Below are 23,202 nucleotides of genomic sequence, written 5' to 3'. Positions count from 1 at the left end.
TCTGACGAAGCAGGCAGAGTGTGTGGAAGCAGGAGGAAAAAACAGCATTGATTTGACAGTTCATTGAGAATGAGGAGTCCAGGAAGATGCTGAAGTTTTGTACGTGGTCTGTGGGGGGGTTCCGAGTGCTGTGGGCCAACAGGAGTCATCGAAGGCATGTGGGGTGGAGACTAGAATGAGGACTTTGGTCTTGTCTGAGTTAAGCTTGAGGCAGCTATCCTTCATCCAGGTGGAAGTTGTACTTGGTAGCCGTGGGCTCGACTGAGAGGGAGAGAATAAGCTGGGTGTTGTTGGCGTAGGAGGCGATGTTGAGTCTGGCGCTTCTGGCGATGGTTGCAAGCGGGCCATGAAGAAGTTGATGACGGTGGGGCTCAGGGAAAATCCCTGCGGCACAGAGAAGCTGATCTCTATGGGTTCTGAGTTGTACGATGGAAGTCTGACTCTCTGTGGTCGACCGGTGAGGAAGGAGCGGATCCATTGCAGGACTTTATCGCAGATGCCGGCGTCGTGAAGTCTTGTGCAGAGGGTGTGTTGGGAGATGGTGTTGAAGGCGGCTGAGAGGTCCAGCGGGATGAGGACAGCAGTTTTGCCTCATGCGAGGAGGGCGCGGTTGTCGTCTGTCGCGGTGAGGCGAGCAGTCTTGGTGATGTGGTTGCTTCTGAGGCCCGATTGGGAGAGGTCCTGGATGTGGTTCGTTTCAATTAAATGAGTGGAGAAAATCCCAATTTCTTAATCAATAAATTTGAAAGATTGGCTTTGGCTGCCGTTTGGCCAGCTGATAAATGGGGACAGTATCTGGGTCCTCTGCTGTCAGGAGATCTCTAAGCGGTATATCAGGCAGCTAACCCCAAAGGAACAACCCCTAACAGAGAAATCAAATGGAACATATTGGAACGTTTAGGTGTGGACGAGGAAACATATCGTATCAGATTACGACAAATAAAGGAAGGTCAACAGGAGCTGAGCAACGTGAAGACCCTGCCCTTCGGAAAGTCAGGGAAAATGCCTCTGAAAATGAACACCCTGCTCTTGAAGGGCCAAAATACTTTATAAAGGAAGGGTTATTGTATTGAAAAAGGGGGAAAACCTATCGCCAATAATTGTCAGACCCAACACTATTCCAAGAAAAGGTCTTGCTTCTGGCCCACAGGCACCTCTTGGGGGGACATTTTAGCACTGAGAAAATGGTGAAAGCAATCCTAGACAAGTTTTATTGGCCAGGGATTTATCAAGGAATAAAAAGGTACTGCAGAGAGTGCTCTAGCTGCCAAAAGAATAGCCGATATAAGCCCTGTAAATTACCCCTATTACCCCTGCTGATTATAGAAGAACCTTTCTCCAGAGTGGGCATGCACATAATTTGCCCTCTCCTAACCTCCTGCTTTGGCTGGCATTATATTTTGGTATTATTCGATTATGCCACTCGGTTTCCAGAGGCCGTGGCTTTACGGCACCCTAATGCGTCTTACAAAGAAAAAGCAATGATTTTGATCTACTCTTGGGGAGGATTCCCAAAAGAATTTTTAACTGACCAAGGAACCCCATTTGTCTCAAAGCTAATTAGACTGGTTTGCCGACAGTTGGGTGTACGGCAAATCTGCACGGCGGCATACCATCCACAAACGGATGGGCTTGTTGAGAATTATAATGCAACCCTGAAGACAACCCTAAAGAAACTATTAAACTTTGAAACAAGGAAATGGGAAGACATGCTACCCCTTCTCTTGTTTGCTATATGGTGCAAAGAGCAGAAGAGCACAGGGTATTCCCCGTTTTAACTCCTCTATGGCCGGCAGCCTCTTTCTCTCCTGGATATGGTCAGGGAGGATTGGGAAACAGAGAAGGACGGCACTAAACTGTTGTTGGAATATGTAACCAACCTAAAAACACATTTAGGGCAAATCAGAAGAATAGTTAGGTCAAATCTATAACAAGCCCAAAATAAAAAAATATGATTAAAAGTCAAAAGAAAGATCTTTCACGGTGGGTGGTCCCGTTCTTTTAATGATGGCTTCCTATGACAACAAACTGCCAGGACAGTGGCAGGGTTCATATGTGGTTACTAAGAAAGTGACACTTGTCACTTATCGAATCAAATTAGATGCCACAAAATATTTCACGTCAACCTACAAAAGAATTGGGAGGGTGCTTTGCCTTTATTAATGGGGTACCAGAACAAAACCCCCTCCTATATATACAAAGTATAGATCCAGATCTGCCAACCCATCACAAACGGAAGTTGACCCAAAGGCTTCAACCCCTCCAAAGTGTGTTTTCCCTTGTATGAGGGAAAAACGCCCTGCTGGAACACTCCATCCATACAACCCCTGGGAAAAAGGTACTCCTACGGCTTTACCGTATACCTAAGGCAAAAAGAGACACCATTGAACAGGATGTACAACAAATGCTCCATATGGGTGTAACTGAACCATCCAACAGTAAGTGGAACTCCCCAATAGTGTTGATCCCGAAACCTGATGGGTCGATCAGATTTTGCATTGACTCAGAGATATTAATAAGATCCATTGCCACGAGTGGATGAAATGGTAGAAAGACTAGGGGAGGCTAAATATATCAGCACGCTTGATCTCTGCAAAGGATACTGACAGGTTCCCCTAAGACCACAAAACAAGGAAATAATATTTGTTCTACTCCTGGAGGCTTGTATTATTTTACTGTCTTGCCTCTCGGTCTTCATGAGGCCACAGCTACCTTTCAGCATATGATCAATACCATGCTTAAACCACACAAACACTATTCAGCCTCCTACATAGATGACATTATACTCTATAGCCCCACTTGGGAACAATATTTGAAGCATCTCCAGGATGTTATACAGGCACTAGGCACACATGAATTACGAATCAATCCCACCAAGAGCCACTTGGCATCCCAGAAAGTCAAGTACTTTGTATTCCTCTAAGGAGAAGGACATATAAGACCTCAGAAAGAGAAGATAACTGCCATATCCAACATTCCCTTGCCCAAGAATAAAAGAGATCTTAGGGCCTTCTTATGTATCCTTGAGTATTATAGGAGATTTATCCCCCGGTTTTCTCAGTTAGCAGCTCCCCTTATGGATCGCCTAAAACAATTCACAAAAACAGAAGCAAAGTTGCTACAGCCTTTTCCAAAAGTTTTGGAAGCTTTTCACAGACATTAAAAGAATCCCTCACTTCTGAGCCAGTCCTAATCAGCCCTGATTATGCAAAGTCTTTTATCTTGCACACAGATGCCTCAGAAAGTGGCTTAGGGCTATATTGTCCCAAAATTATGACAAAGGAGAGGAACGTCCCATTGTATATTTCAGCAGCAAATTGTTCCCAAGGGAAAAGCATTATGCAGTGCTAGAAAAAGAAGCCCTGGTCATCAAATACGCCATACAGTCCCTGTGTTACTACTTGGAAGGACAAGAGTTCACCATATTCATTGATCATGCCCTTTTGGAATGGATGGCCAGAAAAAAGGAAATAACTAAAGGGTACTGCGTTGATTCCTCGCCCTACAACCATTCTGAATCTGAACACTGCACAGAAAAGGCACTGAATTGGCTAATGCAGATTTCCTCTCCAGATATCCCCAAGTTATGTTTCTTACAGGCAAGAAAGGGAAAAAGATTGTTAGGAATTCTGCCTTCAAACCCAATACTTACCATATGTACGCAGAGGCTTCTCCTCCTCCAGCTATCGGCATCAGCAAAGCACCTGCAGGAATAATAAAAGAGAGATTATCTTTGGGCGGATGTGATTGACTGCTTGGCCCAACCCTTTGTAGCAAGATGGCGGCCGCGCGCCTGGCTGAGTGAGCTGGTTGTCAGTGTTCTCCTGGTATGACTCCCCCCCCACGTGTCTCCTGTTCGGTCTCAGGCGACAAAGAGCAGATGTGATTTAGGTGTATAGCGGCATGATTTGGATGTTCCGTTTTTGGTGTTTGGTGCTCCATCTGTCCTCAAGACTAACCTCTGCAGGTCCTCTGTGCTGGCGGTACACAACCGCGCTTACCCATTTGCTCGCTACGATGCCTCCTAAGAATGCCGCCAAGGGCACTAAGACCAGGTACTGCCACCAGGAGCCCCGCGATGACCAACAGCGGCAAAGTTGGTGATGGCAGAGCACGCCGACAAGCGGACGGTCTTTCCCCAGCCTAAATGGGAAAGGGTGGCACTCCCACCCGTAGCCGCCTCACGGTTCCCTCGCTGTTCAAAATTCAAGCAGGCAAAGGGAAGATTGTGGCGAATGCCTTGGACGTTCTGGTAGAAGGAAACAATGTTGCAGTAAACGTGCCTACGGCACCCCTGGAAACGCTCTCACAGTTTCAAGCCAGCAAAGGGAAGAATGTGGCGGATGTCTTGGACGCTTCGGTAGAAGGAAACAATGTTACAGCAGACGTGCCTGCGCCACCCCTCGAAATGCTCTCACAAGGTACTGACTCTGACTTTGTGCTGTGGCTCTAACTGATTTTATTGATTCTACCGGACTTGAGGGAGAGCCGGTCACTGTAGGATTTGCATATCAGGTGTCATAACATCTTTGGACAAGGGCAAAGTGTTTGTTTTGGAAGTTATTACTCCTCAAAGGACTGGCCAGGAACAAGAAGCTATTAGCCAAAATTGTGTAGGTATCTGTGATGAGAGGGGTGAAGAAAAAATTCTGGCCTTACAAAATGCAGATCAGTCAGTTACGGGTCCGGTGAAAGAAGGGGATTTGGGGGATAAGTTTTACTAAATGTCGGACCCCTCTAACTCCTCAGGGGATGAGCGTCCTGGGAAAGATTGGGCTGAGGATGAAAGCGATTTGAGCAGCCTACGGTTAGAAGAAGGGGAGCTTCTTTAAACACTGGAACTGTTCGGAAACATAGGGAACAACCTGTAAGTATGGCAAATAAAGTTCTGGGTCCAGCCGGCTCATTGGTCTCCAAAACTTTGTAATAATGAAGGTGGGCATGGAGAAATCTCCACGGAAGAAATTACTCTTTCCACCACATATCAGAGTATAATGGCCCATCGAGAGGAGACTAGGGCAGAAGGGTCACAGACTCAAGGCGCGGTGCGAAAATTGTAGAATTCAGTGCGCAGAGTGGCAAAGACCTGCTCAGAGTTTGCAACCAGATTTGGAGAGGCTGAAGCTAGAATCTCGACATTGGAGGACGAGCTAGCACAGCAAAAGTCCATCACCAAATCCCTTAAGGCTCAGAAAGATGATACAGTCTGGAAGCTGGTAGAGCTGGAAAATCTCTCCAGATGAAATAACCTACAGATTTTGGGGGGTCCCGAAGGTGTGGAGGGTAATGACATTCGGCAGTATGTGGTGGAACTCTTCTCGGAAGCATTTCCTGAACTGCCACAATGGGATTGGAAAGTTGAACTGCAAAGGGCCCTTCGGTTTCCTTTTAATCAACGGAAAAAAGTGGGGGGATCTACTGAAAGACCTAGAGCCATTTTGATCTGTCTCGATAATTTCCTAGCACGAGAAGCAATATACGATCTGGCCAGACCAGACAGGAAGAGAACGGGAAAGGGATGCAAATTTTTTGTTCGACCTGATTTTTGCCAGGCAACAGTCGAGAGAAGATGGCATCTTCGACAACTGATTCCTTTATTTCAGGCGAAGGGGGCCCAGATTCTTTTACTAAATCCTGCCAAATTGAAAATTATATTTAAGGGTCAGACACAATTGTTTTTTCTGGAAATTCTAGCTAAAGAATTGCTAAATTCAATTTGAGGTGGATAACTGGACATAATGGAACATAATATATTTATTGATATATATAAGGTGCCTAATAGCCACTGTTGATTTGGTTTAATGCTATAATCAGATGCCTTTTTTGTGTGTTTTTTCCGCATCTGATTTCTCTTTCTTTTTTTCTCACCTTTCCTTCTGCTCTATGGGGGAGGGAGGGCTGGGGGGGGGGTGCGACTAACCGCTTCCCATCACAGACGACTTTGGTCCTTATGCTTCATTTGGGAGGAAGGGGGTGGGTGGATGGACATGGGGTGGGGGGTGGGGGTAAGAGGGTGGCACCGGTGTTTTTTGCTATTTATGGTTATGGTATTTGTTTATATGTAAGAAACAACACATTTTTGGATATTCTCGATTCTGGTTTCTGGTTTGGGCTGGCAAGACTTGAGTTGGTGTATCTCAGGTGCAGGGATGATGGGTAGAATTCGCATTTGTTCATGGAATATATGTGGCCTGAATGACAGGAAAAAGAGAGGTCTAACAGCTAAAATCCTCCAGTTTATGCAGATTGATTTGTTATGCTTGCAAGAGACTCATATATCCTGGAATAAGTGTGGCTGGTTGAGGGATTTGGGTCTTGATATGATAGCTTGTACCAGACAAGGAACAATGACTAAAGGGGTGGCTAGACTGCCAAAACAAAGAATTGGAGGTTGTAAACGTGTAAAGGAAGATACTTTAGGGCGCTGGGTCATTGTAGAAATTATGATTAATTACTCTTTTTCCAATTTGCTCTATTTACGGCTCTTATTTAGATGATCCGGATGTGATGAACCATCTGAGTGTTGAATTAGCATTATGGCCTCACCCTCTAATTCTCTGTGTAGATCATAATATCCATTTACATAGCGATTTTGATAGAACTAATAATCTCCCATATCAGGGAAGAAAAGTAAAAGTCTTTAAAGCTATTCAAGGCTTAATTAGGGAACATGGGCTGGTGGATGTTTGGCAAAGGCATAAATGAGATGATCCAAGGTTTACCTTTTATTCAGCCCCACATAATAAATTAGTTTGTTTGGATTATTTTTTCGTTTCTAACCAAACTGCCCAGATGGCTAAGATTGAGATTTCACCTAGGGTTATTTCAGATCATAACCCGATAATATTAGAACTATCATTGAGCACTAAGATAAAAAGACAGAATCCTTGGACTTTTGAAAGAAAATTGCTGTTGAACCAGGCATATTGTGCTCATATGGCAAGCTGGATCGAAGAGTTTTTCAAGACCAACAGAAATACAGCCTCTGACTCTATGGTCTAGGATGTCTTTAAGGCCGGGGTACGTGGGGAGACTCTTAGTTTTTCTATATCTAATCAGAGGAGAATGCTGGGGGAAGTCAGGGGCTGGACTGAACAATTGAGACTAGCTGAAATCGAACTTATGCGGAAAATAGCAAGGAGTTTAAACATAGAGGAATCTCAAAAGGCTATTGTGATTTTAAAGGCAAAAATTCATCAGCATTTTGGGGAGGAGACAGCTGTTACATATGCGCATTATAGGGCCGAAATATATGAATTAGGAGACAATACAGGAAGGGTTTTAGCAAAGCGATTACAACAGAGGGAAGTCGCTAATAGAATCCACAGGATTAAAGACAAACACTGACCAGATACAGGACTCCCTGGTAGAAATCCCGAATGTGTTTAATAGGTATTATTACCAATTGTACACAGAGGGAGAGTTCGTAGGAGGAGAAGATTTGATGCAGGAATTTGTTATAGATCGTGAGACAACCAAGGTCACACATGACCAGAATGAGATTCTTGCAGCACCAATTACATGGGAAGAAATGGAGGGGGCTATAATGTCTTTAGCTACTGGAAAGGCGGTTGGCCTGGATGGCATCCCTCTGGAATTTTTTAGGACATTTCGTCAGGTACTCCGACAAGATTTTATGATGTTATTTCAATCTGCCCAAATGGGTTCTATCCCTGACTCCTAGCGAAAAACCACTATAATCATATTTTTAAAAGAAGATAAGCCTGAGTTGAACCCTTCTTCGTATAGACCTATCTCACTCATTAATTCCGATAGTAAGATCTCCTCTAAGATTTTGGCTTGTCGGTTAGGGAAAGTCATTAATCCCTTGGTATCAGTCCACCAACACGGATTTACCCCGGAAAGGGATACAACTGATCATGTACGTCCAGAAGCTGTTATTCGTATCTCTGTACAGGAGTCAAGATCGTTTAGTATTAGTAGAGGCAGTAGGCAGGGGTGCTCATGCTCCCCCTTGCTGTTCGCATTATATAATGATCTATTTCTTAATAAACTAAATTTGAGTATCAATATTACTCCAGTTAGAGTTCACAATATGTAATATAAAACATTGGCATATGCTGATGATATTGTGGTCCTTACTAGCGATGTTCTTTTGGCACTTCCAGCAGTGAGGACTCTGGCGGAGCAGTTTGGTATCTTTTCAGGCTACAAATTAGATGTGGATAAAACCCAGACTCTTCATTAAAAAACCCAGTACCCTGTAGACTTGCCAAGTGTTACCGAAGCATCGTATATGGGAATTAAGATCATATCGCTAGTAGATCAAATTCTTGATCTGAATATTATACCAGTGAAGGACACTGTTAATAGAAAACTGGAGAGACCACTTATATCTCTCTCTTTATGGGCGTTGCAATGTTTTAAAAATGCTGGTCCTTCCCAAATTTGTATATTTGTTCAGGACAATTCCCCTCGAGATTTCTACTTCCTATCTAGCAACGGTAGAGCGGATCTGCTTCAGATTTCTTTGGGGCTATCAGAGACCGAGAAGAGCGCTTAAATGGATGATTCTTCCAAGACACCGGGGAGATTGGGCGATCCCTTATTTTTTGTTATATTATTGGGCATCCATGATACAGCATATGGGGACCCTTCAAGTTGGGGCCATGGCTGAAATTCTGTTAGCTAGTAGACCAACTATTTATGAATTTGGGCTGGGGGACGAAGTAAACAGTTGTCTGGTCAGGATACTAGAACCCAGTTACTATAAAAAAGACTAAGTTTAAAGTACTTAAAGCTGCTTATTTCATTTCATTTTAAACTTTATTTCGGCAATAAGCCATAAAAGTCAACAGAGATAACTATAACATACATATATACAATTCATCATATAATTGGGAGATACAATGAGTTGGCGATAAAATTTGTTTTGTAATTAACCCATAAGTAGAGTACCGCATATAAAAACATAAATAGCAATATATAAGTTAATTAAAAACCAGAAACAATTGAATACATGGGCTGGAGAGACAATAAGACATAAGTGAAGCACAGAAAGTGGGGAAAAGGGGAAAGCAGAGCATAAATCCAAATATATTTACAGCTTGTGACTAGATTTTTTCCGAATAAAATACACACTGTATAAAAATCTACTTATTCCAAAAACCACTAACTGTGAGGTGTTTGACTTGAGTATACGCTCTGCCTCTTTGTAAGATCTAACCCCCATATAATTACAAACAGGTTTGATCCAACAACCCCTTGGTTTTTTGTATTTCGGGCAGAAAAAGAGTAAATGGGCAGCATCTTCTTTGGCCCCTAGAGAGCAGAGGGTACACAATTCAGGGCCTTTTACCTTCCCCCAGCATGATGTATATGCGTTAATCTGTAAAACACCATACCTAAACTGTAAGTATAATGATTTTGCTAATGGTGGACAGATCTCATCCATAAATTGCTCTAAACTAGGAGTATCTTTGAAAAGCAGAAATTCCATGGTCAGTTTGCCAAACGATGAGCTATACAATAGTTCACCGTTGACGTACGACCAAAAGGTATCCTTTACAAGCTTCCTAGAGGACAATGTCATATTCTGTGGAGCATCCCATAGGTGTGCAAGCCCTAATCTTTCATACCACTTTGAAACATACTTTACCCATGGTGTATTCAAATAGCCATCAATCTGCGAGAGTTCGACAAAACCACTTTTATAGACACTCAGTTCCGGGGTTACCCATAGTCTGACCCAATACAACAATGGTTTTAAGATTACTTGGTAGTCTATTTTTTTTAGATTAATATCTAAAAATACAGGAACCAAAGGGGTTCTCATTGGTATCTTTAGTAGGCTACGCACAAAGTAATTTTCTAATTTTCCAAAAGTATTGTTACAATAGTAGCCCCAGACCTCAGCACCATAAAGTGCAGCCGATTGTGCCTTAGCTTTGTATACTTCTAGAGCCGGGGATATAGCCTTGGAGTAGCTAGCTCCATGAACTCTTAAAATAGGCATTGAATTTTGTTTGAGGGATATGGAACTTTTATCTATCTGTCCTTTCCAGGACAAGTTACTGTCCAACAAAATCCCCAAATAGGTAAAACTCCCTACCTGTTCCAGTTTTTTATTTTCAAGGAACAGATTGCTCCTAAGGGATTTTTTGGGGTTTATGGACATGTACTTGGTTTTGCTAGGGTTTATTTCTAACCCCTTCCCCTCACAATATTTTTGAAATGTATCAACCAAGTTTTGTAAGCCTCTCGGTGTTTGGGAGATAAGGATAGTGTCGTTGGCAAATAATAATGCCGTAACCGCTTGACCACCTAGTTTTGGGGAATCATGCACGCAGTTACTCAGATAACTTGGTATATCATTAACATATAGGGAAAAGAGTGTAGGGGCTAACACGCATCCTTGGCGCACACCACGGTCTACGGGAATAGCCCTGGAGATTTCACCATTCTTTCCCCATCTGATTTTGGCAAAATTCCCCGTGTGAAGCCTGATAAGTTCTTTAAGTAGTTCCCCTGGGACCGCCATGTTCTTGAGTGTAGACCACAGCAATTTACGCGGAACAAGGTCAAAGGCGGCCCTAAGATCCACAAACGCCACATATAGACTACCCTTCCTTAGGTTTATGTACTTCCAGCAGATGCACATAAACCTAAATACTTGATCAATAGTACTAATTTTAGATCTAAAACCAGCTTGATATTTAGTCAGTATTTTAGTCTCTTCAGTCCAATCTAAAAGCCTGTTTAAAATATGTCTGGCAAAAAATGTTTGTAAAATGTCAATTAAACTAATTGGGCGGTAATTACTAGGGTCGTAACGGTCTCCTTTTTAAAAAATTGTTATTATTTCAGCCCCTTTCCAGGAATCAGGAATTGGTGTACCAGCAGCAATTGAATTACACAGGAAGTTTATATATGGTCCCCACACTTCTACATCATGTTTTAGTAAATCGCCGGGAATTTTATCAGGACCAGGAGCTTAACTCATTTTCACGGCCTGCAAGGCCTGAATGGATTCTTCTAAACTGAAGAGTAAGGGAGCATTACTCGTTCCTAAGTCTATCTCATGATCCTTAAGGGACAAACTATTCTTTTTATTGGCGTAAAGCTTGGTAAAATATCACACCATGTATTTTCATCTAGGAAAATATCCTTAGATGATCTACCCTTCTTATTCCCCTTGGCGATTAAATTCCAGAACGTACTTTGGTCACACTGCTTAGTTGCAATTAAGAGTTCCTCCCAAATAGTTTCATCCCAGGATTTTTTTGCTTGGTCCATGGTTTTGTTATAAATTAGTCTTCCATTTTTTATATCTAGACGATTACCAGATTTTACTGCCTGAATCAGCCTTAATTTAGCTTGGCGGCAGTCTTGATTATACCATGGATTCACCATCTTCAGGGGGTTCCCTTCCCTATTACTGTCTTGTTTATAAGTTTTACTCAATAGTGGAGTTAAAACATCCAACAACTTATAATGTAAATCAAGAACACCCTGAGTACCCACTATAGGCAGCTGGGGTGTTCCCATAATTTCAGAGAAGACATTATAGATCTTTTCCAATGTTTTTTCCGACCCCAAAATATGTGGCCATCTTACCGCACGTCTATTGTTAGATATTTGTAGCTCCCCACTAGATGGTGTTGGTAACATTTCTTCGTCATGTCTAGTAATAAATGGGTGGGGATCTAACCGTAGTTGGAGAGGGAAATGATCACTCTCTGTCCTTTGATCTATCTCAAAATCTGCTATTAATTCCCATACGTTCCGGGATGCCATTATAAAGTCTATGTGTGATCTGTAAGATCCCTTGAAATAAGTCGGAGCTGCTGGTCTATCCGAACAAAAACGGCTGTTACAAGCCCTTAAGTCATGCGTCACAGTCAATTGCAAAATTTGAAAAACAGCTACAGTGTTATTAACTGAGCCCACTGATTGTAGGGGCAAAATATCATTAACGGCGTCTTGTTCATCAAATATTTTTTCCATACCTGAAACAGGCTCATATCTACAATTAAAATCCCCGCCAACTATTACCTTTGCATTATCTCTCAGTGTATCTAAAAAGGAATCCAAGATTTCTATCGTTTTAGATTCCTTATGGGATGGATATGGTCTATTGTATATATTTATTAAGTAAATGATTTCTTTCCTTCTGGTAAGAATTTTAATGCCAAGTAGGTCTGGAGGGGAAATTGATATCTGGCTAGCCTCTATTTCTAGAGACACTTTAACCCAAATAACCAATCCCCCTGATGCTCTACCTCTATTGGATGGTGTTGCATTAGAACAAAATGTTTTATAACCCAACCTGTGGGGAATTTCCACCATCCATGTCTCCTGTAAGAGTATGATATCATGATCCTCTATGTATGAGGACCATATCTCATCCATTAAATTCTTAGCTAACCCAGCTATATTCCAAGATAACATTCTGATACTTGGATCCTCTTTTATGTGTGGTGAGGGTGGGCCTACTAATATGATTTCATTCCCTGTATTGACCTCTGATATGACTAAAGGATTTACCTTATTAGCTTGATTAGCAACTTCATTATCATCCTTTCCCTCCGAGGACATTGTATAATACTTGTCTGTGACCCCTGAACTAGCAGCCTCCCTCGTTGTAGGGAAGGAAGATAGAATCTTATTTCTCAACTTGTCTAACACAGTAACACCGGGGCATGTTGGTATTGTAAGATTTGAACCCAATTGTTCAACATTCACGCCTGAACCCCATATCGGATTGTCTATTCGTGTGTCTGTGCTTGATTCATTTGAATGTCAATCATTTTGATCTAACCTACTCAAAGCTGAGAATCTATTTTCAGTTGGCATTGTAAAGTGTATGTCTTTGCTATTGAGCATGGGTCTGCGAGTGTTAGGTAATAGTGGTACTCTGGTCAAATGCCTATAGAAATACCCCAGAGAATGCACTCCCACATCGAGCTCCCCTATATCCCGGGATGCTGCTCTTAGAAGGACGGTTGCAGCGTGCTGGGGGTATCTAAAATTGATAATTATGCAATCCCCCTTGCATCTTTTTCTTGCGCTACCAATCCAGGAAACCCTTCTAGTAGACAGAATGTCATCAGAGAGGAGTGGGGGAAAACCACAGTTTTTATGTAACCAAGCAATTGATTTCCGTTTGAGGGAATCGTGGGATTCCTCCCGATGATTTGATATTGTCGAGTCTAGGGGAGGGACATTTGAAAGGACTACAACATAAGGTTCACAATCAGGCGGGAGGTTAATGTGATTTGGTCTATATCCAGGAGTAATGGTCCTCTCACTATTAGGTGGAGCTACATTTGATTGAGGGGTACAACCAGCTGGATGACATATCTCCCTGGTTAAGGATTTGAATGGGCTTTTTCTTCTGATTATGGCTGATTGTGCCTGGACTGTTGAATGTATTTCTAATTCAGGAATTGTTGCAGTCTGATCTTTCCTCTTGTTCTCTAAAAGACCGCCCAACCTAGATACCTCCATAGCTAAGAAATCAATTTTTTCCAAAAGAGGTTTGGTCGCCAAATCTAATTTTGCTTCAAATAGACTAGATACCTCCATGGTTAAAGAATCATTTTTTTCCATAAGAGGCTTAGTTATGAGGTCTAATTTATCCTCAAAAATCTTGGCAATATGACCCAAAAGGTTATCACTCCCATCACCCTTGCTAGCTGTGTTATCAGTAGCAGTCACAGTGTTTCTATGTCTTTGGTCCAACTTCAACTTTGGGTGAGCATTTCCCCACTTAGTTAGGGTTTTCCTACATTTTCTTACAGGCCTCTTAAAGGGGGAAAGAGGTGACACAGGTTCACTAGGTAACTCTAACGGTACTTGAGTAGATACTTCGTGATCTAAGGAAGTGGTAGTTACGGTTTCATGACGAGAAGTGTCAATGCTGGTTAAATCCAGCATAGTGAGATCACTTTCAGTATTAGTATCTATAGAAGTGGTGAGGTCCGGAGTAGAATCCTTCCCCAGTGATTTTCGTCGGTCATTATTTATCTTGCTCACCATTTTGACCAAATAATTGTCCAAGGTGGAGTTCTTTGTGGCCATTCTGAGTTTCAATACCAGTGTGTTAGTCTCTAGTATTGGTAGTAAGAAATCAGTACAGTTTAAAAATCGTACCTCTACACTCCAGTGGAGAACACATAAATGTTAAAAGAAAAATACCTATCTCATTTCAATCGCAAGTTGTTACAGTACTATAACGGGACAGCAACCCCCGGTTCAGTGAATGTTCAGCTGGATAAAGCCTTGATACAACTCACGTCATCATCGTAGCACCGAACAGTTTTAGAAAACCTTGATTTAGGGGGGTGGCCCGGCCCGACCTCTTCCGGCCTCCTAACGGCCTCACAACGGCCCGCCCTTTGCCCGGGCTTAGCCCGGCGTCGCCCGCGCGCGTCCCGCGGCGCGGAGGGAGCCTCTGCCTTTTCAGCGCCTCCGGGCGCGAAGACAAGCGGAAGTGGCCGCTAAGTAGGCTGGGAGCTGTAGTCTCCCCCTGTCACGGGCGCGATAGCGTTGGCGCCGACAGAGGAGACAAACAGCGTGGGCACCCCAGGAGCGGCAGGGCAGCAAATGGATCACCAGCAGGACCTCCGGTAGGTAAACAGCGACAAGGATTGCACCCCCTTATTTAGTTTGGAAACAAATTTGGCGAAAGATGAAGATCCCAAATATAAGTGTCTATACTCCATTATCGGCCTCCGGCATCCTCCCAGTAATCTTTCAGGATCATACCACATTTAGATGGGGGACGAAGGGAGATTCTTTTTTGGGCAATTTATTTGAGGGTGGCAAACTCCTTTCCTTCACAAATCTGCAGGGGAAATTTGGTCTATCCAAACAAGATTATTTTAAATTTCTATAGATTTGCAGCTTTCTAGGGAGAGGTATGCATGGTTCAGAGTTAAGGTTTGAAAATATACCTCTGATTGAAATAATAGGAAGAAAATCTTCAATAGGACAGATCTATCAACAATTACTGGAAGCTTTCCCTGATGATATTTGCACTTGGAATATTAAGTGGGTAAATAAGTTGGGAAATATTGAAGTAAACATAGAGGATTCTTTGGACTTGGCGAATCAGATTTTAATAACTGGAAGACTCAGGAGCCAGCATTTTTTGCCCATTTTTGAACTTTATTATACTCCAGGAAAGAGGGTGGGGAAATGTAACAGGTGTGGATTACAAGCAGCAGACTCTGTTCATATGTTCTTTTCCTGCCCCAGATTGGGTTTTTTTCTTCAAAAGATTGAATTTTTTTAAACTATTATTCTAGGGACTCTGATAATTATCACTGCGGATCTGGTAATTTTGGGTATAGGATTTGGCATGGAAGGAAATACAAGGCCGAGATCTACGACTACATTTCTGTTCACTGCAATGGATATGGTTCGCTTATGCATCACTTCCAAATGGATAAGCCCCAATCCCCCTACATTTATTAATTGGTGTTCAAGGCTTTTGGCCATTTATCATTTAGAATCTGCAATTTATAAAGTAAGAGGACAAAGAAAGAGGGTCTTGGGCTGTCAGATATGGGTTCCTATCAAAAACTGGATACAGCAAGCATAGGAAATGTATAATAACATTTTGTTGGTAGTATATGACTTTTGTGGTTGCTTGATTATTTTTGTTTTCTAATCAGGGGGGATGGCGGATCTTGAGCCAAACTAATTTTTGTATTGGAGAACATAGGAGCTAACATGGGGAATGGCCTAACTGTGACCAAATGTTTTCTGAAAATGTTGCCTACATGCATGAGCCTATGCTAATGTAGAGTCAACATTTGAGGGCCTTGAAGCAGCTGAAATCTGGAAACCTGGGAACTGTTTTGTGATCAAAGTTCATGATCAGTTCTTTTTTTACAGATTCAATAACACTATTGTATATGTAATTTCATCATCATCCGTGGCAGGCAACTGAGAATTTGCCAACGTAGACAGGGAAGCAGCTGGCCACCGACATGGTTGCACTCTCCTCACCCTCCAGTGGCATGGAGGGTGTGGGGAGTGCAACAGAGGTGGCCAGTGACTCATCATCTACTTTGGTGGCCTCCTCTACTGAGCAGTCCCTAGTGGTGGCGGACCCAATTGCTCCTGTTATACCTGCAACCTTATCCGCCACCCACAGTACCATCCCCACACTCCCTCTTGCTCCCCCTCCAGTTGGCCAAACCCACCTCCCTAAAAAGGATGGCATCTCCTTCACTCCAGGCACATCACCCACTGCCAGTGTCCCCCCAGCTACCCTGAATGAGGAGGCTATTGACCTACTCAGGAACATCTCTGTAGGCCAGACTGCACTACTGAATGCCATACAGGGGCTTGGCTGCTAATTGCAACAAATGGTATCACAGTGATATGTCTGGCCTACAGAGGTCTTTTCGAGGTCTAGCCTCAACACTGACCATAGCCTCCCAACCATCCCAACCTTGTGCCCCACCTTAGCATGCACCCACCCAAACAGACACAAACAGCACACCCACACAAAAACACAAACACCACAAAAAACATGTGCGCAAATCCAAACAGACATACACCACCCCACCACCACAGCCACCACCACACCCACATGCACCACACCTAGCACCTTCACAGACACTGCAGCCACCACCACACCCACATGCACCACCCCACCACCAGCACCTTCAAAGACACAGCAGCCATCACCACACCCACATGCACCACCCCACCACCATCATCTTCACAGACACAGCAGCCACCACCACACCCACATGCACCACCCCCACCACCAGCACTTCTGCAGACCCCACCACCACATCCACGTGCACCACACTCAGCATCTCCAGACACTGCAGCTACCACCACACCTACATATACCACAACCACGCCCAGCACCTCCACAGCACACCTATTCACACCCACACACACATCAGTATTCACAGCCACAAAACGTAAATGCCCACACTCATCCAAGCAACAGACACCTATGACACAAGACTCACCCAAACACACACACACCAGACCAACAAGCACCTGCACCCTCAACAGACACATGCACATAAGTCTCTGCCATTCCCTCTACCTCCCAAACTCTACTCACCCCCGAACACCCTACACATTTTTCCATTGAAGATGTCCCTTTTACCCTTGCCCTAAACCCTGCCAAACCCCAACCCAGCCCTTCCAACTGCCAATCCATACCCTAACCCACCCCTTTCACATCCCAAGCCACCCCTACCAAATACAAATCCACCCCTTCGACATCCCAGTCCACCCATGCCAAATGCAAAACTACACCCCCACCCTCCCAAACCCAAGGGCACTCCTCCCATGTAACATCTTGGAGGTGCCTGGTCTGCCCACTAGATGCCACTTTCTGAGGAGGTTCCCTTTGGCAGTGTATTTGGAGGCAAGCTTTGTGCCACTGCACAACAGTACAGATGTTTTGCTTTATGGACTGCCATGTGGCTTATTTAATCTTTTGAGAGCCTTATCTAGTTTTATTGAATACATACATACATACATACATACTTTAGATTTGAACAAAGTAGTCCTGGCATTATTTTGCTTAGCAATGGTTTGATTACTGGCTATGTTTCTGAGTAAAATGTGAAGACCTTATTTTTCTTTTCCATGATTGCAGGTAATACAGCTGATTTTTTCAATGTTTACTTTGTTAAGTGCATACACTGTCTAACATTGAATATGATGGTCAGTTGAACTTAGGTGCAGGCTTTCATCATAGTAATGGCCACTTACACTAACTAATTTATGCAACAAATTTTATTTGGATGTGTTGCCAAATATGTATTGTTCCACCTTGATTACTCATCAGTATGACATTTTGTGACTATTGAAATTGGATACAGTACAGGACATGCACTAGACAAGGGGAAATGTTACATGGAGGTATATGTTGAATACTTCTAATTTGTGACTGATTTTACAGTCCATTACTAAGGTAAATGTTACACCTTCTCTAGTGCAATTTCTACATCATGTTACATTGCACGTATCCCTATGATGTGTGTTGCATATGTTTTTAACGTGGGATTTTTAGGAATTTCATTTAACACACCTGTATGATGACTTTTTGATTTTTATTTGGCTATCCATTTTTGTGTCCATTTTTTTGAAGGAAACTTGCACCAAATGTATACATGAAATGTGATCATACAGGTGTGTTTCTTTAAATTGTGTTAAACATCAACATTACATACATATGCATTGCACATTAATATGCTATTGCTTGTAAGAGAGATTTATAAATGCACGAGTCCTCTGCATATGTTCACAGACAAGTCAATAGGTAACAGGTAAGAGTGTAGCTTACTGATTGATTGCATCCACAATTGTGTTGGTTGTATTCATTATAAAGCAGCAGCGACAGGACTTGGAAGATCAGATCCATGGCGGAACAGGAAGTGTTTAAGTGAGAAAAGGTGAGTTTCTGCCTTATATCTTTTCCATTGCGCCAACTCAGGTGTGGAGGACTTACTGCCAAAGTCACGTTGGTGGGAAGGCACATCATGATTGACCCAGCTGGGAAACTGGCAGTCTTCCCTTTGACAGCCCCTTTTGCCTAGCCCACTGTGGAAGTGGTCAAATGTCCTGGCTGAGACAAAGGGACCGCGGCATCCTTTCCTCTATGGACTTGCTAACATCTGAATAGGGCATGCGGACTGCCAAGCCAGGGTGCGGTAAGACCGCAGAAAAAGCCACAGCGGGACTCCATCTGCAAAGATCTAAATCAGGCCCTCAGTCTTTCGCACAGATATTTTGGAACAGGCTCTGGCTTTAAGCCTCAGCCTAATTTTATAACTTTACAACCCACATAAGTTGCGCTTAGTTGGGCCGCTGACTGTCCTCTGCAGGAGCCGCTGCTTAAGCTCTCTCCCCTGATGGACTGACTTAAGCTGGTAAAACCCTCAAGGCATGCCGCTGAGCACCTACCTGACAGAGCAGCTGCTCACCTGGCTGCGGAGACGAGGGTCGAGTCGAGGGGCGAGGATACACTCGACGGATCTCGAGATACGGCGAGACTTAGGGTGCCCATTCTGTGGTGGTCTGATGGTGCCGAAAACAGTCAGATCTGCACAAGACGGGGTGTAAAGGACCCGCCGAAGGAGATTGGCGCGGCATTGAAGGGATCGGGACAAAATCGCCGAGGAAGGCAGAGATCGAGGACAACGCAGCAAAGACGGGAAAGCCTCGGGAGGGCGGAGCTGATGGTCGGACCGGGCAGCGTGCAGCGTGTGATGAGAATGGGATGCGCCAGCCATCAGTCGCAGAGGCTTTTGCGGCTACGATGGCGTTGGCGGGTAACACGTGCTTGGAAGAGCTCAGTGTGCACGAGGCAACCACCTCAGGTTTCTACTCACCGGAGGAAGCTGTTCAACGATCCGGATCAGTGCGGGAGGTACTGGAGGAGGAGGGGGTGTGGTCTGGGCCTGCTTTGGGACCGTCTGTGCAACCAGGACAAACATTGCAGGTACCACCAACACCACAGAGCATGCCACTAGAGAATCAAAGTAACTCTGTGGGGGATGTGGGGGTATCTCCAAACATTGAAGTGGTAATAACTGCGCAATCGACCGGCACAGTGGGCGGTGATTCTGATGGCTCAGTGGTCCAGGCTTGCATGGAAAAAAAATTGGAAAACGGCCTGTTGGTACTTGGTGAACTTGGCGAACTTGCTCAGATTGAGGCTAGAGGGGAAAGGGGGGGCGCAGATTTAAAATCAATAGCCTTACGGTCTCCAGAGGGGGATACATTTTATTCTGTAAATGATGATACAGATATCTCAAGTGATGTGAATACATCTTTAGGGTCTGAGTCTGAATCTGATGATTCCTTTGGGGGCTTTACAACCACCCAAAAGGCCCAACGCTTGAGAACCCTATCGCAGAAACGGAGATCTAAGTCTAAGTCTATTACTAGCCCCCCTAAGAAAGATACTGCAAGGAAACTCAAGTGGGATTACTCTGCAACAACTCAAACATATACAGAAGAAGGGGAACTGGCCATACCGGAGAAGACTGGGCATTCTGAGGCTCCTTCCGCCCTCCTGCCTCACCATTATTAGATTTAGTGTATTCTACCATAAAACAGATGCAGGGGGAGGCAAGAGCAGAAAGCCGGAGGGCACACCAAGCAACTAAGAAACTACAGGGATCACTTAGAAAGGTTAATAAACTGTGCTCCGATATGGCTGAAAGGGTCACACATGTTGAAGAAAGAACTGTCACTTTGGAAGAGGAAATGGTAAAACTACAGAGCTTTAGGGAGACACAAGAGAGACAGTTCGATGATGCGATGTGGAAACTCGAGGAATTCGAGAACCGCCAGTGCAGGAATAATGTAAGACTGCTGGTCATTGCGGAAAAAACAGAAGGCGAGAACATTATGTCCTTCGTAGTTAAACTTCTGAAGGGAGCATTTTCAGACTTGGCACAGTGGAACTGGGACATCAAGGTTCAGAGAGAGCATCGCTTTCCTTTTAACCAAAGGAAAAGTAATAATGGGAGAGCACCCGAGAGCCGTTCTTGTGTATATCGGCAACTTCCTTCTTCGGCAGGCAATTCTGGATAGAGCACGACCAGAAGCAAAAAGAACATATGAGGACCATACGTTTTTTGCTCGTCCTGATTTTTGCAATACAACTGTTGAGAGGAGATGGAGGCTCCGACAGCTGATAACCCCTTTTCAAGGGCCTGGGTGTGAAGCCTATCTGCTATTCCCTGCTCGGCTTAAGGTTATTGTAAAAGGGAGGGTGCGCATGTTCTTTTCCGAGATTAAGGCACAGGAGTACTTGTCTGAGTTGAAGTGAACAAAGGGGGTAGTGGGGGGGTGTAACTTATCTTTCCGAGGTAGGATTTAAATATAGGCTACATGTAGGAACTGGCTTTTGTATGCTGTATGGGTGTATGGCTCATATTTTTATTTCTATCTCAACCACGGGGGACGATCAGTTCGCCTCCTTATCTGCATAATTAGGGGTTGAGCCCTCCTACCTCCATAAAATGTATAGATTTGTACTTTTTTTCCTTCTATGTTGCTGCTCTTCTATTTTCTCACTTTCTTAGGATTATAAGACACAAGCGAGGCACAGGGGGTGTTTACCAGAGTTTATTCGATGTTTGGGTGCTCAGGGGGGGAGCCGGCAGCAGCTCGAGATGGGAGCCACAGTGGTCACGCATAGGTCATGTCTGACCTATTTGCCTGTGTGGGGTATCGGGGGGGTGTGGGGGGGGGGGACAAGTGGGGCAGGGTGGGAGGGAGGTCACGGTACTGCACAGCACAATATATTACTTGAGGATGAACGTAGGGAATACAAGAAATCAATACAGGGTGCAATTAAAAATGAAGGTTGGAAGAGCTGAAGCCAAAGGGCTAAATTCAGAGGGCAAAAGACAGGATAATGTAAGGATCGCGCAGGGCAAGATGATTAATATTAAGCAATGAATCTTCGGATAGCAACTATTAATATATGTGGCCTTAATGATCTGACGAAACGACAAAGGGCGGCAGTGATCTTTAAAACTATGTGGGTAGACATATTATGCATCCAAGAATCTCGTATTGAGGATAGCAGGGCTAATCTTATGGAACAGTTGGGCTTTAAATTAATTATTAACACCAAACAGAGTACGAGGACACGAGGGGTTGCCAACCTATCTCGCTGAAATGATGTTGTCTTTAAAAGGAGAATAGCTGATAAATGGGGTCTCTGGGTGTTGGCTGAATGTAAGTGGATCGCGCAGGGCAAGATGATTAATATTAAGCAATGAGTCTTCGGATAGTAACTATTAATATATGTGGCCTTAATGATCTGACGAAACGACAAAGGGCGGCAGTGATCTTTAAAACTATGCGGGTAGACATATTATGCGTCCAAGAAACTCATATTGAGGATAGCAGGGCTAATCTTATGGAACAGTTGGGCTTTAAATTAATTATTAACACCAAACAGGGTACGAGGACAAGAGGGGTTGCCATCCTATCTGGCCGAAATGATGTTGTCTTTAAAAGGAGAATAGCTGATAGATGGGGTTGCTGGGTGTAGGCTGAATGTAAGTGGCAAGAGCAAACGTTTACACTGTGTTCTATCTATGGCTCTACCGGGGACGATCCCGAAGTTTTAGAATTCCTGGATGTTGAATTAGAAACTTGGCCTTACCCAGTTATTATTTGTGGGGATCTTAACATTAACGGCTTGGGGGTTCTTTGGGGGGAAGGGGGAAGTAGCTATTCGGGTAGAAAGAAAAGAGTTTAAGGGGCACTTACTAATCTGGTTCAAAACAACGCACTTGTAGACATCTGGGCTCAGCTAAATCCCACTGACCCCGGCTGCACATTTTTCTCTACACCTCATAAGATCGTTACTAGATTAGACTTCTTCTTCGTGTCTCATTCTGTAAAATCAAGTTGTAGGATAGAAAAGTACCCCCGGATAATTTCGGACCATAATCCCATAGTCTTAATATTCACCTGAGGAGGGGCGCAAAGACAAGAGAAGGGCTGGACCTTTGAGCGAGGTCTCTTATAATATGTGACCTATATGAATGAATGGATCAAGGGGTTCTAGGAGATCAATAGAGGTAGTGCTGGACCTGGGATTGTCTAGGATGCATTTAAAGCTGGGGTGGGGGGGGGAGACACTGAGTTATAGTTTGGGTCGGCAGAAGAGGGAGGGCCAACGGATGAAAGCCTCATGTAAGGTATTGATGGATGCGGAGGAGGAGCTTGCTACTGCGATACGAGTGAATAAACCACTCGAAAATATATTATTAAGGATGGCAATAGCAAAGGCAGAAATTGGGGATTTTGCCGCAAGTAAGGCTGGTGAAACATTTCTTGCAAGAAGGGAACAATAACACGAGTTTGGCAAAAGGGTGGGGCACACTCTGGCAGTACAAGTCAGGCAAGAAACAATGGCTGGGGAAATTAGGGATATTATCGATAGTGGCGGGAAGCTAGTAGAGGGCTCATTAGGCATCCGGGAAGTTTTCCGCCAATTTTATGAAGATCTTTATAGGGAAGAACAACGAGGGGAACAGAGATTAAATCAAGAATACTTACAGGGAATCTCAAAGCGCACCATTGATTCTGAAGATAGAGAGGCACTTGATACAGAGCTGACGCAGGATGAGCTATATGGAGCATTAGGGAGCCTCCCGGCCGCGAAAGCTGCAGGACCAGATTTAATCCCCTTAGAGTTCTATAAAACATTTCTTGAGGCTA

The 23,202-nt window shown here is 43.8% G+C and overlaps 1 long non-coding RNA gene across 1 annotated transcript in view; it reads right to left on the bottom strand.

The window, feature by feature from the left end:
- The window catches only part of LOC146858971 (uncharacterized), a 68,276-nt gene that overhangs the window by 2,000 nt on the left and 43,074 nt on the right, over window positions 1-23,202 (bottom strand). Inside the window, exon 2 of the long non-coding RNA XR_014979716.1 lies at window positions 3,653-3,704. This is a non-coding gene — a long non-coding RNA (uncharacterized LOC146858971). The remainder of the gene's footprint in view (window positions 1-3,652; window positions 3,705-23,202) is intronic.

The sequence above is a fragment of the Triturus cristatus genome, chromosome 3_2 (assembly GCF_964204655.1).
Source record: "Triturus cristatus chromosome 3_2, aTriCri1.1, whole genome shotgun sequence".
NCBI classification, from domain to species: domain Eukaryota; kingdom Metazoa; phylum Chordata; class Amphibia; order Caudata; family Salamandridae; genus Triturus; species Triturus cristatus.
The sequence above is the reverse complement of the archived record's forward strand: the minus strand, read 5'-3'. Positions and strand labels throughout refer to the sequence as shown.